At 45.8% G+C, this 17,691-nt stretch overlaps 1 long non-coding RNA gene across 1 annotated transcript in view; it reads left to right on the top strand.

The window, feature by feature from the left end:
- LOC109303406 overlaps window positions 1-17,691 on the top strand; it is a 69,595-nt gene that overhangs the window by 6,665 nt on the left and 45,239 nt on the right. Inside the window, exon 3 of the long non-coding RNA XR_002099094.1 lies at window positions 2,065-2,125. This is a non-coding gene — a long non-coding RNA (uncharacterized LOC109303406). The remainder of the gene's footprint in view (window positions 1-2,064; window positions 2,126-17,691) is intronic.

Genomic DNA, 17,691 nt, shown 5'->3' with positions numbered 1-17,691 from the left:
AGGGCAGGTCATGGGATGCAGCTGCAGGTGGCTTGTCCAGGGGGGAAGGGGCAAGCACAGACTCAGAGACTCACAGCCTGGCATGTGGATCACTGCCTAGCACAGCAGGCAACTCTAAAACTAACAACTTGAGTTCATCTGGAAAACCTATATGTAGCTAGTAAAGATTACAAACTTAGTATTCTGTGCTCTCAACTTGAAACTCAACTCAACAAGCAGGCAGCACTTCACTTTCTATTTCTAAGTGGTTTCAAGATGTAACCCTGAGCAGAGCACATTACAGTCATCTAGCCTTGCGATGACAAAGGCGTTAGTGAAAATTAAAAAGACTCTGCTGCCTCAGTGAAAATAGTGAAATAGCTTTTTGAAGAGCTAACCACAGTTACCAAAGGTCTACTGAGTGCCAAATGAAATTTCTCTTGTTCAGATTTCTGGGGGAACTCTACCTTATGTGAAGATGTCAGGAGCAAGACTCCAGCAGCCATGCAGTGAGTGCAGTCACACTGGAAGGGGAGTCAAGAGGTGGATTGCTTTCAGTTTCAAACCTCTTCACTAAGAGGTGGTGTGGTAGCTGCTGCAAGAGATGCCACATGCAGCTCTTCAGTATACAAGCACACAGTAAACAGCTTCCAAATGGAAGTAGTCCTCTCCCCCCACAGCCCCAGCCATGTGCTGCTGCTGCATCTACCTCTGCTGCCTGCAATGGCTGCTTGCTCAAATGGAAGCTGGTTACTGTGTGCTTGTGCAAAGATTCAAGGAGATGCATATTAACTTCTGAAGAGCCGCATGTGGTCTCAGAGCAACAGATTGGCCACCCCTGTCTTAGAATCATACAATCATAGACAATTAGGTTGAGAAGGAAACTCAGGAGGTCATCTAGCTCAAAGCAGCACCATCCCCAACTAGATAATTCCAGCCAGTGCTTTGTCTAGCCGGGCAAGGATTCCACCACCTCTCTGGGTAACCTGTTCCAGTGCTTCACCACCCTCATAGTGAGGAAGTTTTTCCTAATATCCAACTTAAACCTCCCTTGCTGCAGCTTGAGACCATTGCTCCTGGTTCTATCATCTGTCACCACTGAGAACAGTCAAGCTCTTGAGTGTTTCTCCCCCTGGGTTAGGGATAGAAGTTACACATAAACTGGTTTAAGTGATCAGAAACTGGTATAAACCTGTAACAGAACAGAAGTTCAGTGCACATAAACCAGTTTCAAAATGGCTGAAACTGATTCAAAATAAACCTAGTTGAATGTAGTATCAGACTTAACTGATTTGGGTCAAACCAGTTCATGAAACTTCTGTCTCAGACCCCTTCCTGCTTCAAGCGAAATCAGAGTCCCCCAGGATCCCAACATGCTTTCCAGCCTTGGGCTGTGCTCTATGCTCCAGCAGAAAAGGGTGGGGGGAGAGGGGACAGGGCAGGGACTGCCTCCCCCACCACAGGCAAACCCTGTCTGGGGCCGGGGAAGAGGAGTTAAACCTTCTCCTGAGTACAGAGCTGCCCTGCCATGCTAAACTTACTGCTAGCTGCAGCTGTGGACTACAAATCCACAGGCACCACCTCTGGAGGAAGCAGGAAGAGGAAGTGATGAGCATCCCTGCAGAGTCCTCCTGTTGTACTGCTGGACTGCAAATCCCAGAGAAGAGGAAGAGGGGAAAAAAAAGACACAGCCCATGCCGGCTACATTCCAGAGAGCCGTGCTATGGTGTCCCCACCTTCTGACCTGAGTTACTGTAGGCACGTGGCTGCAAAAAATAAATTTCTTTTCACTTGTTAGTCAGTTTAATCTATGCAGTTTAAATCGACCTGCAAAGACTGAATTGATTCAGCCTTGGGCTTTTTGACTGTACTTAGCCCTGGTGGTGAGTTCACCCACCTTCTTATAGTGTCTAGACCTCAGGAATTAGAGGAAAAGAAAAAGGGGATAAGCTTAGGAAGCAAAAAATAGAGGGAACAGAAGAGAGGCCACAGAAGAGAGGTAAACATACTGGAAGCTGTAAGTGAGAGGGAAACAGTGGAAAAAGCTCTGCTCATACCCTGTTCAGCATCTGCTCTCCCTTTCAGCATCCACCCTGCAAGTGTATGACTGAGGATATGGAGCAAGATGGACCTATGGTCTAAACCAGTAACTAGCAGTTCTTATAACGAGGAATTCTGTTCTCAATAGACACTTAGACTCAGCAGATTCTCATCACCAAGCTATCTAAAGTACCTTCTTCTGGTGCATTAAGCTATCTGACTAATAAATGGCACGTTCTCTCATGCTCTCCCTACAGGTAGAAGTATGTGTAATAGAACATGGTAGGAAATATTTACTTATACATATAACTACATGTAACCCGTGCTGGCATGCTAGGCTGGGTAATATGCCTGATTTCAGATGATCAGAGCGCCAGTAGTCCTGGGAACCCCCTCAGGCAGGTCTGCTGACTGAGGTGTCCCATGGAGGGATGTGTGCCTCACCCTCACTGCCCAAAAGTTTGTTCCAAGCCCCCTATAAATACATTGGTTTCTTTATTATGTACAACTATATACAGACATTTGAATAGAATTTACAACTGCAACATTAGGTGAATAATTCCACCGCAAGGGTGGTCCCCCTTGCATCAAACAACCTCAGTGATTACATTCACCTGGTTATAACCCTTTAAAAACAGTTTCTTCCCCATAACCCAGGTTGATTTCCCTCTAGTCACAATCCCCTTCCCATAACAATAAATGGCAACACAGCTTTAACTATAATCCACCACTAGATGGCAGAAGCAAGGCTTTTGCTGCTCAGGGGAAAGTAGACTCTGGTCATTCTTGGTAACTCAGCAAAAACAAGTCTCCAATCATCCACTGCAGGTAATAGGCTTCTTTTCTTTAGTTTCCTTCTGTGTTCCTGATTGTACTCCTCTGACCCCGGTGGGGAATCAGCTTCTTCTGGGATGACTCAGGCTCTTCTCCATCCTGAGGTCTGCTCCTCAGCTCCGTTCCCTCTGTCTGGGGAGGGGAAGGAGGGGCTGAGTCTCTGCCCCTCTTGCCAGGCTGATGTTGCTCTCCTCCAGCTGCTGTCCAGCTGCTTTCCCTTCCCTCAGCTTTTTATTAGGGGGTGCACGGATAGAGATTTTGGGGTCCGATACTGATAGCCAATATTTAAGGAGGCGATATCCAATACATATGGCACCAGGTAGTAAGTCCGGTGTGGTGGAAGGGGAGGAGGGAGTGAAGGGGCATGGGGGGAAGATCAACACCCCCCACAGTGAGGGAGGGGGCAGCGGTAGGTGCTGCTGAGCCAGAACTGGGGGGGAGCTGTGGGACAGAGGCACAGCTCGTGTGGTGGGGACAGATCCCACTGCTACTTGCACCCTGGGAGGGCGGGACTGGGGGGGGGGGCATGGGCCCCCAGATCTGGGCGGCATGGGGCAGGCTGCAGCTGTGGGGTGGAGCTGGTGCTGTGCGGGGCTTTTCTTGTGGGGGGTTAGGATCAGAGCAGGTTCTGGTGGTGCCAGAAGAAAGCTGCAGCCACCCCAAGTTTGGCTGCACCTCCACTCCCAGCCCTGCATCACCAGGTGCAGCCCCAGCTGAATGCCCTTCCTCCACCCAAGTGCTGGGAAAAGCCATGGCTGTGCCAGGTGGCAGCGTGGTTCTGGGAGTGGAGCTGCAGAGAAATTTGGGCTGCAGCGCTGGAGCCTGCTCTGAGCCCAGCCCCCAGCAAGAACAGTTTGCAGCACTGGCTCTGGCTCCACCCTGCAGCTGCTGCCCCCCCCCCCCCCACACAGATCTGGGGGCACATGCCCCCTGCCCCCTCCACCCTCCTGGGTTGCAAGCAGAGGCAGGAGCCGCCCCCACCCCATGAGCCGTGGCTCCCTGCTACAACCCCCCTGCGCCCTGGCTGGGCAGCACCTGCCCCTGCCCCCTCCCTCACTGTGTCGGGGAGTTGATCTGCCCCCATATGCCCCTCCCGCCACCCTCCCCTTCCAACTTATCAGCTGGAGGCAGCTTTCCATGCTGCCAGCTCTGCTCCGTGCTGCGCTGCAGCTGTAACTGCAGCACAGGCATTTGTTGACTAAATTATTGGCCCCATCGACCTGATATCTGATATAGACAATTTTTTTTATATTGGTACTGATCTGACATCAGACCAATGTATTGGTGCACCTCTACATTTTATGCCTCCGTAGTAGCCAGTCAGAGTCTGGTCACAGTTCATATGCTCCAGTAAAAAGCATGTATTGTGCACAGTATAGCCTCCATTTGGAAAAGCTGCTGCACCCTCTGCAAACTATTTTGCCGCCTTTCTTGCAAAGTTCTTAAGAACAGCCCACTCACTCAGCTTGCAGCCAAGCAGAGCTTTGGAGCTGTTATATATACGTATTGTGGAGACCTCAAAATTAAAAACATGTAGCTGACACTTAGGTGGGAAAGTGATATGATTTGTATTGGTCTTCAGTTCCAGGGGGAATTCATTCCATAGTCTTGGACTGGCTGTTGATAAAGTTCTCCTGCACAGCTGAGGTTTACATTTTGTATAACGATAGTTCCAAAGGAGCAAAGATGTTGAGAATATAAGAGCATGAAGAGGTGGGTAAAAAAAGAAAGGAGAGGAAAGAGAGAGATTCAGGAGGCAGAAAGATAAAGAAAGTGGGAATTGTGAGATAATTATGAAAGAAAAAGGTAAGCAAAAAATGTTAAAAGCCAGGTATCCAGCAAGAGGTAAGGACTGGGATCACAGCCTCTGGCTCTGGGTGTCAAAACTAAATATCAGATGAGAGGCAACAATCAGGAGTCATTGTCGCTGCTACAAGCACCAAAGCCAAACATTAGATAAAAGGAATAGAATGTGTCTTGTCCTATCAGGCTATTCTAGGGAGGGCCGTTGTGAACTCATCCTATGCTCACTTGCTTCTACTCCATTCATGCTAAGTGCCAAAAGAGTATAACATGGTGGCCTTTTTGGAAATATGGGAGTCCCAGCTACCACGGATGCTCAGTGAGAACCACTCCAAAATGCTCTTTTCCAGTGAAGAACCTGCAACTAACTTAAAGTTTGTCTTTTTAAACTTAGCTTGAAACATTGACAGGACTCAGGCCTTCCCCCTCCATTTTGATGGGACTGTTCATAGTTGCAGAAATCCCTGCATGAGCTCAAGACAGTGATCTATACAAAAAGAAGTTGGGGAGAGGGGGAATATTTTAGAATCCCCTCAATAGCCTCAAGGTGTTCTGTACTCCATGCTGTGAAAATTACATTACCAAAAGTTTATGGTATAGAAATACTGAATTAAATGAAGGTTCTCTATAAGCTCAATCATTTAATTTCAGGAATAACCTGATTGCAACATTGGTTGTGTCCTTCCTACAACAATATACTGATAATAATCAAGCTCTTTTGTCAGTTGCTGACTGGTTAAACTGCAGTTTACACAGATTAGACTTTAGTCTCTAGTGCTCTTTATTTTTACATATGTAATCATCTGCACTGCAAATGGACTAGAAACCAGACCAGAATGATGCCCCTTTGTATCAATCAGGGCAATGAAAGATCAGTTTCCAAGTGTATAATTTAAGAATTATTTAATATCAGTTGATTATAAACTCCAAATTTTTATTTTTTTAATTTTAAGAAGGCTTGAGAAGCTAGAACTATTTAGAGTTAACAAGAAAAGACAGCTCTGAATGCCATCTACATAAATATTATCCAAATGATGGATGGGTTGATGGACTATATTCAATAATTCATCCAGATAGTGTTTCCATGTAAAGTAGGCTGTTAATTAGAGGGTTTTTTTGGAGAGAAGGGCACACAATGGTATCTGTATGATAAGGGGATGACTCAAGAGACAAGACAGGCTGGGCTTTAAGTGATTTCCATCAAGAGATGTCTGTGTTGTGAGTTTTTATCTTTAAAGAAGTTTCAACTGTTTGTTTACCAGGCAGAAATTCCTGAGACCTTCACTTTATGTAAAATTCCTTTTGACTGACTTTAAAACATTCCCTGGTTCAATGCCTAGAGGATCCAGGAGTGCCATCCTTAAAGCAGCAATTAAAAGACTTCTCCCTCCAAAACCTCCAGCTGTTCTTTTGGCACTTCTTCCATTATCACAAACCTTAAAATGTTCTTACCAGGAATATGGGCTCTTCTGAGGCATGATCAATATGAATATGCCACCTGAGTCTGAAAAAGAATGTTCCTATCATAGTCACAAAAGAGATTTTTTTTCTATTTTATCTTATTTTTCACTTTATTTAGTTCACTTATTTGGAAACCATGTGGATAGAATCAGTTTAACTGTTTGGTCAGTGTAATTAGGCTGTTTCTCTCTTTCTTACAAGACACTCATAACGTCAGGAAAGGGCAGGAAAAAATCTTATAATCATCAGGCAGGTCCCAGCCAGCTCTAGGCTGAATGTGCAGACTTCCCTGCACAGCCCAGGGCTGGCCAGGAACTGTCCTGGTCTCGAGCATGCAGCTGTTTCCCAGCCCTATGCCCTGAACTTTCCAAGCTCTTTCTACGCCCTATCCCTCTATCACGTGATCAGGGTAGGGGGCTGGGAAAGAGTTGCAGGGGAGAGACAGGTTCTGGCCTGGGCTCTGCCATCAGCGCCTGGTCTGGCAGCAGGCGGCTCCTGGGGCAGGAAGCAATCTCTCAGCCCCTGCCAGGAGACAGCTGTCTCCTGGCCCAGTGCTCCCTGCCAGCCCCTGGGCCAGCACCCAGGCAGAGCCTGGAGCTCCCCCTGGCTACTGCAGGGGGGAAGAGCAGGTTGCGAGCAAATCTTCTGCTAAATGCCTACGTGTGTAGATGCCTGCCCAGGGTTGGTTTACTCCTCAGTAAATTACTGCAGAGTAAACCCATCCAGCAGCATTTGCACATGCAGATGCGTCCAGTGAAACCCAAGACAGTTAATAGTTTCAGTCACTAGTAAACCAGCCCAGAGGAACTACCACCTAACCCCTTTTGTTTGAAAGGAAGAATCAATCAGGGCTGCCATCCAGGGGCTCTGCCACTTATGCCAGCCAAAAGTGACCTTGAAACAGTAAGGCCTAAGCCCAAAAATAGTATAATGGGCATGAGTAGCCCCCAAACTTCCGAACTTGCATGTTAAAAGAGTGTGCAAAGAAGAAATACACAGTTACCACAGTATAGCATAACTATAGCCTAACCTAAATAATATAGACAGAGTTATATTAAGAAAGTGTAAAGTACAAGAATACAAACAACTAAGAATTGTAACTAAAAATTACTTTTACCATCCTCACAATCTTTGTACATTGAAACATAAACACTGTAAATCACCACAGTAGTCATTTTAGTAGTAACATCCTCCTTCTGGATTCACAGCTCTGTCCCAGCCATACTGCCACACTCTTATGTCCTGCTCAGTGTCTCAGACTACCTAGGACTGCATAGCTCGGCCTACCTTTGAGGCAAGCAGCCATTTGCAGGCAGCAGAGGTAGATGCAGCAGCAGCACATGCCTGGGGCTGGGAGGGAGGGGACTACTGAGGCTCCCATTGGCTATCTCTCTCTCTCTCTCTCTCTCTCTATATATATATATATATATATAGAGAGAGAGAGAGAGAGAGAGCATATATAGCATATATATAGCCAAAGTTGACTTTATCAAATGCTACAAAGCCTTGACAGAGAGCTCCCTGCAAGGTGTGCTCCAGCTCTGATGCAAGGTGACGCTGCTCTGCTTTGTCTGTCCCTCAACTCTTCTTGCATCCAGCCTCATTCTGGTAACAGATCTTCAATTAAGGTCATATTTGCTTAGCTTCTTTTACTGACACTCCCATTTTTAGGGACTTTACAGATATGTGTTTTAGCTTATTTTTTTACATGCCGTCTATAAATGTATGGACAGCTGGAAACCCTGGCCACATGCCATACACATAGGCTGTCCACACATGCTTCAGATTGACCACCTTTGCTGTACAATATGAAACAGCTGAGGAGCAGGAGAGGAAAAGGTATCACCAGTGCCTTCTTACGGTAGTGGCTCAAACTCTGAGGTTAGAAAACATTTTAATTTAATTCAATTCAGTTCAGTTTCATTTTTGAGCACTTAAGTTCTGTTTCATTCCACTCTGAAAATCTTAGTAAAAACAATTCCTAGAAAGTTTGGAGTCTCATACTAACAAGCTTAATAGAGTGGGAATGATGAGTTCTAGGAAATTAGTTATGCTGTTATTTCAAATGCCCACTAGATGGCAGTATTGAACTACAGAGTTTAAATTACTTCAGAATCATAAACCTATGTTATTGAAATAATCAAAATGAAGGTTTTAAAAGAAAAGATGATTAACCTAGGTTGCTTGTTACTTGTCATACTTTTCTCAGCACGGAAAATGATTATCAGAAAAGTTAGATCCATTTTTATTTACTACAATTTAAGAATCCTCACATAGAACCAAAGTACGGGTCCGTATAGCCCAAGACCTGTATCCACCCTCTGACAGATGCCAGTTATAGATACTTCAAAAGCAAATTAAAAAACCTAATGGAAAATTATCAAATAGCTCATCTGTCAAGCAGTGGTGTGATAATGCCCAAGGCACTAGGCCCAGCCTGAGCCCTGAGCCACAAGCTCACCTGTGGACCCATTGTCCTCTCTTCTTGCAATACAGGTGCTCCAAATGGGGGCCTGGCTCCCAACTTGGAGTCCTCTCCTTTGGGAAGAACAAGGCACATCCCACACTATTAACAAATGCTGATCCAGTCTCCCTTTATGCTGCCTAGGCTCCCTGGATATCTAGGCTGCAGAAAATGAAGAAAAAAAAAGAAAGAGAACACCTGCACACAGAGTCTTTGGCCCCCAGCAGAGACAAGCCAGTACCTGACCTTGACAAAGACCCAAAGAAGAGAACCCAAAACCCATGGACAGCTGCTAGGAGGTCCTCAGCTGAGGGCCCAAGCTACCCAGGGCCAGAGGGCTAGTATGCTCTCTATAGAGTCCGCAATGGGTATTGCCCGTGGGAGCCAGGGAAAAAAATTACCATAAAAACCAAAAACTGACACCAGTTGGGAGTCGAACACAGTCACGCCAGATCGGGTTCTGGAACCCAAGACCTTGCACTCAGGAAACAAATAGGCTTTCCAGGGAAACTTAACCCAACTGCAGAAAGACCTCCCACCCACAGCTAGGTAGGGACCTCCATAATCAGGGTCCTCAGGGTCTCCTGCCTTAGACTCAGGAGGAACCCAAGTTAGGGTTAGGGTTAGAAAATGTGCATGGTTTGGACCTGTCTTTCTGGATGTGGGAGGAAACCCATAGCTATGTAAAGGGCATGGGTAGGTAGGACAGACAATGGCTATGGTAAGCAAGGTGGATCCTGGAGACATCTACCTAAAATTGGGGTGGAACAGTTCCCATCTGAGAGGTCAGGAACTGGGCTTGGAAGGTTCCTTTTCCTCCAGTGATTTATCTGGCAGATGGGGATCTCTTGCTAGATTCAGAGATTGGGTTTCAGGGATTCTCCAAACTAGTTCTGGTGGTCAGGCTCCTTAGGTCTTTCCCGTCTGGGCTTCGCAATCAGAATTTGTGGATTTATAAGCCAGTTCTGGTAGTTAGGCTGCTCATGGTCTATTTCTGGGGACAGCCTCAACTAACGTTAGAGTTAGGCTTAGAACTGGGGTCACAGAATGGGAAAGGTATAGATCTGTCTTTCTGCTTGAGATTGGTAGGAATCCCAGGCTTATATGTAGTGCTCATTTAGGTAGGGCAGTCTATGCTCCTAGAAAGTGGAATAAACCCTAGGGCCCCCCACCTAGGGTATGGGCTGGGAAAGCTCTCAAAGATGGGGTGATGCTTGGAGGTGAGAGGGGTCCTCTTGTTCCAGGGCTGCTCTGGCAACTAGGGGGACTCCCAGTTGAGCTTAGTGATTTGTTTTATAGGCTTTCTAACCCCATTTCTGTCCTTAGGCTTCTCATGGTCTCCAACCTTAGGGTCTCCCAAGGCTTGTGAGTAGGAGGGTTCCTCTTGCTCCAGGGGTGCTCTGGAAGCCAGGGATTCTCCAACTGGGTTTATCTATGGGGTTTGTGGACTTTTCAAGTCAGTTTCTATCCTCAGGCTTCTCATGCTCTCCAACCTGAGGTTCCTGGAGCGGTTCATGCTAGGGTTACTTTTTGGGTTAGTGTTAAAGAATGGACAAGATTTAGAGCTGTGTTTCTGCTTGGGATTGGCAGGACTCCCAGTCTTATTTTTAAGATGCAAGTAGGTAAAACAGTCAATGCTAGTAGTGAGTGGGATGGGCTATGAGGCTCCCCATCTGGCTGTTCACCTCCCCAGCAGTGAAGTCAAACTCCCTGTGGGACGTCTTGCTCCAAAAAATATTGGCAACTGGAAATCTCCTGGCTAGACTTCAGCATTGGAGCTGGGGCTCTCCTAACAAGTTCCTGTGGTCAGGCTGCTCAGGTTTTCCTGGTTGAGGCTTGGGTCAGGGCTGCTGCTGCATTCTGACCTAGGATTAAGGTTAGGGTTAGGATTAGAGAATGAGCAAGCTTTGGAGTTTGTATTTGTTTTGTTTTTCCTTGGTGGTTATAGTAGGACTCCCAGAGCAATATTTAGGGCACAAGTAGGCATTGTGACTTCAACCCCACTACTGTGGCAAAAGATGGGTGTGGTGGAGAGGTGTCACCATTCTGGTTGGCAGAGCCAGCCCACAATTTTTTGTGTCCCCCTGCAAAATATAGTTTTGGGGCTCCCTGATGTGAAGAAGCTGGGCGGGGAGGCAGTTGACAAGTGGCTGAAGAAGCCAGAGGTAGCAGCAGGATGGAGGGGAGAGGGGCGGCAAGCAGCTGGATGTGAAGCTGGCAGTGGCAGCAACACAGACTGGTGGCAACTGCCCACTCCCCCTTGCTACAGCACTGATTTGTAGTGTTCACAGCCACAGGGGCCCCTTGGCTTCAGGGTCCCCTATGGCCACAGGTTCTGCAGGATAGGGCAGGCCAGACCTGCTAGTTGGGGCTGGTGGCAGGAAAGAAACCAGCCTAGCCAACTGGTTGCACAGCCAAGCCAAAACTTGCTCATTCTCAAATCCTAACCCTAACCTTAATTCTAGGTCAGGCTGCAGCAGCAGCCCCAACCCAAGCCTGACCCCTGCTAGAGTGCCACAGAGAACATCTCCCCGCCCCACCTTTCCTGGCTGGCTGCTAGCAGTCCCATTGCTGAGGGCCTGAGCTGTCCAGGCCTTGAGGCCTGGTGTTTCAGCCATGCACTTCACAATGGATGTTGCCCATTGGAGCAGGGGAAGTAATAAAGAAAGAAGAAAAATGCTGCTGGCTTGAGGAGGCAATTCACATTAGCCCCACTCAAGTCTTGAACTTGGAATATCATACCTGAGAGGCAGGTGAGTCTGTTTCTATGCTACAGGTACGGGCTTTTCTTAATTCCCCTGTGCCCTCTCCTCTCCACCAACACTTCTTAAGCTGGCAGCCTTCCATGGCACTAGGCCCAGCCGGAGTTTTGAGGTTCCAGCCTGCCTGCAAGCTTGCTTTCCTCTCTCCCTGCAATACAGGCACTCCAACCTCAGTGAAGTAAGGCCCCAGATGGGATTCCTGGCTCTTGGCCCGACTGGGGGCCAAAAGCAAAACCATGCAACTCTGTGCTCCACAGTGGCCAGGAGGGTTGGGGAGGTCTTTGGGGTAAGTGGTGGGCTTAAACCTGCTGTCCTTAGGGTAAGTGGTGGGCTTAAACCTGGGTCAGCTGTCCACAGACCCAGGGCAGCGCTAAAAAGCACAGTGCTGGGGAGGAGACCCCCAACTTCACAGCTGGCTGTGAACAGGCCCTTGGCTGAGGGTTTGAGCTATCCAGTGTCTTTTCTGTGGATTCCACAATGGGTATTGCCAAGGAGAAAAAAATAAGTCACTGATGGTTGGGAAGAGGGTCTAGAACCATGAACCGTGCTCAGGAATCCAGCAAGCTTGCCAGTGCACGGTGCCTGGGAGACAGAAGTTTATCACTTTTTCACTTTTCATTTTCTCTTGTGTAACTGATTTTCCACATTACTGTCCTCACTGGCATGCAGTCATTCAAGATCCAGGATTTGGAACTCTTTTGGAACAATCTTATTTAACACACTGCTCTCAGCTGAGCAGCATTTTAGTAAAAAAAAGTCCAAGAAAAGGTAGAGGTAATGCCAGTGAATGCCAGCGTCAATGAACGAGGACAATCTGGATGGATCCTGTAATTAGTATAAACACCTGTAATTAGTATAAACAATTGACTGATGATGATTTCAAATACCATTGTTAAGCAGATGGAGAAACAGTATTTCTTGTGGGCATAGGCAGGCAAGGTTCTTTGGATAGATGTGACATCTTTTATTAGACCAACTAATAAAAGGTGGTCTAATAAAAGATGTCACATCTACCCAAAGAACCTTGCCTGCCTATGTCCTTAGACCAATACGGCTACAACCAACAACCTTTCTTATGGGCAGACACCTCGTACCTCCTAGGTTTCATTTCATTTAAATGGAAATATAACCCATCTCTATCTATACACTACTTTTCACTTCTCTTCCAGTAAAACAGCAATATCACTTGGGGCTATTCTTTCCTTCAAGATTCCCAGTCTTTGGTTCAGTTCAGTTAACTATAATACCAATGGGAACCAAAGATCAGGATATCTTATATAGTCTATTATATACTATGTACTTTATAGTATATTGACAACTAACGAAGAGGAGATCTTTGATTTAATGGCTTTCTAAAGTGTGTTTATTCTGCATATTTTACAGAGAACTCAATCCTACATTCTTTCTTGAGTCAAACCTTCCATTTAAATGAGTAGGAATTATACTTCAGTCAAGAGTGCAGGACTCCCTGTAAACATCAAGTGCTAAATTTTGTGGCAACAGTTGCAACAAAACATTGAAACATATTTTGGTTTAGAGCAGAGCCCTCTGTTAACTGAAACCAAATTATTTGTGCTAATTATAAATTTTTTAGAAAGCCAACATCTCTTGTAATTTTTTCCTAAATAGCTTCTAAAAATAGAAACTATTTAGAAATATATTATATTATGTATTATATGTTATATTGATATAATAAAAATAGAGCTAGATAGGTAGTCTATGTGACATGTTGCAGTATGGCCACCCATTTATAACATGGCCACTCCTAAAAGTGTCCACATCATAAAAGGCATCATGACAATTCACAACAACTGGCACCGGGTTGGTAGTCTAGCAGGGGATAAAGAATAGGCCTGTGAAAAGCAGCAAGTATTTGCTTTGGATTCCACTGATTCGGAGGGACAGTGATTCAATTCAGTGAGTTGAATCGCTGTCCTGATTTGATTTGGCTGATTTGGATCCAGAGATTCGGCACCAATTCAGAGATTCGGCCATAGACTATACAGGCAGCAGTATTCCATGACACTAGACAGTTGCTTCCAGCTGGTAAGTTTGTTGTGGGGGGTGGAAGGGGGAGGGTAGGAGTGGGGACAGATCAACACCCCCCACAGCGATGCCCCCACTGCCTCAAACAAGAGGCATGCAGTGGCAGAAACCACTCCAGCCTCCCCAAACCTCCCAGATAAGTGTAGTTTGCCCCGCTCCGGCTGGGCGAGCAGTGGCAGGGCATGGGGGCACATGCACCCGGATCGGGGCAGGGCCGGCGGCAGGAGCTATGGGGAATTTTAGGGTGGCTGCAGCCCCTCCCCCCCCATAGCCTCCACTCCACTGTGCTCTGTGGAGTGGGAGAAGCCAGGGTTGCGCTCTGGGTGGCAAGCCCCCGCTGCTGGACTGCATTCTGTGGGGCAGGTAGAGCCAGGGCTGCACTCCGGGCTGCGGCTGGGGCTAGCCACCTGGAGCGCAGCCCTGGCTCCACCCGCTCCATGGAGCACGGCCCAGCAGTGGGCAACTGGAACTAGCCTCCTGGAGTGCAGCCTGGCCCAACCCATCCCAAGCAGATCCAGGGCTACATGCCCACTCCCATGCCCTCCCAGACTGGTGGCGAGAGCCGCTGGAGGAGCTGCCAAAAGTGCAGCTCCCAGACTGATGGCGTGCAGTGGCAGGAGTCCCCCCTCTCCCCCACAAGTCCCACGCCCCCCTGCCCTGGCTGGGAAGCTGGTCCCAGCCCCAATCCCTCCCTTGTTGTGGGTGCATTGATCTGCCCTCCCACACCTCTTCCCCCCCCACTCCGCCCACCACAACAGACTTACCAGCTGGAGGCAGCTGCGTCCAGCAGCATCAAGGACTGCTGCCTGTATAGTCTATGGCCAAATCTCTCTGAATCGATTCAGAGGCTTCCAAATTGATTCAGACCTTTTAATGGGTCTCCCAATTCAATTCAGATTCAGAGATTCAGCCACCAAATTGGGTCGAATCTCCAAATCAAGTTGGTTACTGAAGCTTCATACAGCCCTAATAAAGAATGAAATTGAGATTTAATTATTTCTGTGCTCCATCCCCCAAAAAGTGATTCTTCTGGGTGGTGATTGAGGCCCCTTGGTGGATGGGTCTGGTAGCCTCTTCACTTTTGCTGCCTGTTCTGGTCCTGTGACGAACTGTGGTCCTATGTACTGAAATAAGAGAGGAGGCCATGGTGCTAAGGGAGAAGTACAGAGCCTGGGTTGTCCCTCTCAAGTTCTGAAGGTAGATGGCAGGTTTTGTTTTTGTTTACTTGTTATTCATGTTGTTTACGGGAGGGACAAGGCTGCCCCACGTGAAATACATGGGCTGGAAACCCTGAACCCAGAGCTGGCTGGCTTTTATAAAGAAGCTGGGTGAGTACTTAATTTGTGAGGTTGCACAAATTAAGCTGTGAACATTGGGGTTGCTTATAATATCTGAATGGTTTATAGGATGTGAATAATTTAAACACAGCACAATGCCTGCTATATTGAATTTACTACTATGGTCAGAGTATGTTCACTGATAACTTACTTTCCCAGGAAGCTGAATAGTTTTGTCTCAATTTTTAAATGAAGTCATTCTTCTTGGTAGGAACCAAGCCCACACTGTTACTGACAAAGTTCAGGCATAAGCTCTGGCCTCCGGATAAGCCTTTGAAAAGAAAAGGCAAAAATGCAAACAGAGTTATATTTCTTAGATGGATCACTCTGGTCGAAACAACAATGATCAAAATGAAAGTTAGTGGGAGTTATGCCCTACATTACTAAAATGCTAGTGCAATTCCTGTTGTTTGGTAACTATCTGATTAGAAGTTGTTTTAACTTCCAAATTTGGGGTGCATTTCCAATCCTCTACTCTGAACTCAGCACTATTATTTTTACCTGCTCCAAGTCTCAATTCATCCAGTTCTTATGTTCACTGATACTCAGAGCTTTAGTACTCCTGGGAACGCAGACAACTAGCACAGATTAATCATTAAGTTGGATACATAAGTATTAATGACAGCACATAATATTTTAATCAAAAGATGCCCAAGTGACTGAATACTTTTAGCACATAAAAGTAATTTGTTCTTATATAACTAATTATGTTTCATTGGCTCTTATGCTCAAATATAGACAGGTGATGTAAAACTGAGAAAGCATTATCAGATCCAGAATTTCATAGAGGCTATTTATATTCTAACAGCATCTGGATTTTATTGTAAAAGCCCTTGAATTAGTATAATATTTACAATGCCGACCTTTTCTGAAGTTCTAGTTAAGCATCAGGAAGTTTTCAGCTGATATATAATACAATGCAGTAACTAACTCTGGCAGTGCATGAAAACTTCATTGAAGAGATTAAAAAATTCCTGTTCTTATGTGCCACACCAAGTGGAAAAAATCAGTGGCCGGTGCACAGCTCTGCCACATTAAAAATGCCAATAAAAATAAAAAAAGAGCAATTCTACAGACCTGTTTTTCTGTTAGTTTTTTTCAGTAGATATAGAACAACATCCCCTTCTAGTGTCAGAAGTGTAGAACTGAATGCATGTGTTAGGTAAGAACTCTTATGACAGTTGTAAGAATGTTTGGGGTTCCTCAGATTTTAAACTTTAAGGTTATGTGAATGTTTGAAAGTTCAGAGTTGTCAAGCCAAATTCAGAACTGGTTTAAGCAAGTACAACTCCACAGATTTCAAATGAGTGACACCCTTTTAAATGAGTTCTGAATTTCACCTTCATTTAAACACTTAAGGAATTACATGACAAAAGGTTTTCATGCACACTCAATTTCACAGTAGCAAACAGAAAATAATTATATTAAACAAAATAACTTTGGTATTTGATACTGCAGCAAAGTAATAATTATTAATTTCATTTTCAGGAGCTTGGTAGCAAATTAATTTTACCTACTAGACTTTTACTGCTGAAGATAGAGTTCCCCCTTCAGATAAGCAGGCAATAATCAATATAGTTGTCTTGTCTTAAGGGCAGATTCATGTACCAGTTTAGAATGAGAGAGAAAGCTTGCATCTTCTCTATTCAGGGGTTATGGAGTTTATGCTGTTTCTACTACAGACTAATTTTCATTCTATGAGTACTTTACAGGACACAGAATACCATGCATGTATATCTACCCTACTAACACTTCTTTCCTCACCACCTATGCAGCCAGCTTCAGCTCATCACAGCCAACTTCAGCTCATCACAGCTATAATAGATTTACACTTGAAGATATGGCAGAGAAGTCTTCTGTGCTGGTGGTCATCTCTGATATATTTATGTATGTCTGTGTCTCTTTTGTGTCGGATTTAGAGGTCAGTAATGAATCAGACCTCTAACCTTTATTGAATGAATGAATGAATGAATGAATGTCACTAGTATTCAAGTATGACTACTACTGATACTGGAACTCAGTTTCCACATGCAGGATTCAGGAGATGTGCCAGAGCAAGTTGGTGTCTACATTTCCTCCTACTGTCAGCTAAGGTGGCGTGATAATTTTCTGCTGCTCATTCTACTTCCTTCATAGCAAAGTGCCAAGCTCACCTGTCATGGGCCATATCCTCCCAGGACATTAAGTCCATTAAGGCAGTAAGTCCAGTATGTGCTGCTTAATGCAGTCCTTGTAGCGGAGTTTAGGGCGGCCAACCTTCCTACTGCCTTTTTTAAATTCACTTTACACAACTCTCTTATGCCGTGGATCATTATCCATTGTTCATACATATGACGTGGCTGTGTTACCAGATTTGCCCGCTACTTTGGGGTGTGCTCATTTATTAGGGCTAGGGTCTTGGTAATCTGTTAATGTGCTGCTTGTGTTACTTGTGTTTCTGTACGGAGCTGTATCTCTCCCTTCTGCAAGACCTCACCCCCAGTGGAGCTATCTTGCAGGACTCAGTTCAGTGGGGCTTGGTTCTTCCAGTCCCCAAATCAGTCATACACACAAACACACACAGATTAACGTGACACGCCTGACCTGGCCGGGTTGATCAGCATGGACAGGCTGACACCCTCATATGCCAAGAATCAGTTCATCAGAGCAACAATAACCACAGTCAGACACAAGCACACAGTTAAACAGAATACCTCTGAATCCGGCTGGGTGTCCAGATAACATCCTCATGGGCCAGCATTCAGTTCATTAGGGCACGTCTGAGCCAAACTGGGTCAATCAGCCTGTACAAGCTGATCCCCTTGTGTGTTTCAAACTCAGCCGGTCCCAATCTTTTAGCCTCTTGATGAGCAGACCCCACAGTATTTTTGGGCTACACAGGGATCTTTAGCTTAGGTAAAAGGAGCGTTGCTGCAGAGCAAGTGGGGAAAAAGAAGTAAAGAAGGAAAAATATACCCAATTACCA

The sequence above is a fragment of the Gavialis gangeticus genome, unplaced genomic scaffold, assembly GCF_001723915.1.
Source record: "Gavialis gangeticus isolate Ggan-Ray unplaced genomic scaffold, GavGan_comp1, whole genome shotgun sequence".
NCBI lineage: Eukaryota > Metazoa > Chordata > Crocodylia > Gavialidae > Gavialis > Gavialis gangeticus.
Note: the sequence above shows the minus strand (reverse complement) of the source record. Positions and strands in the feature narration are given on the sequence as shown.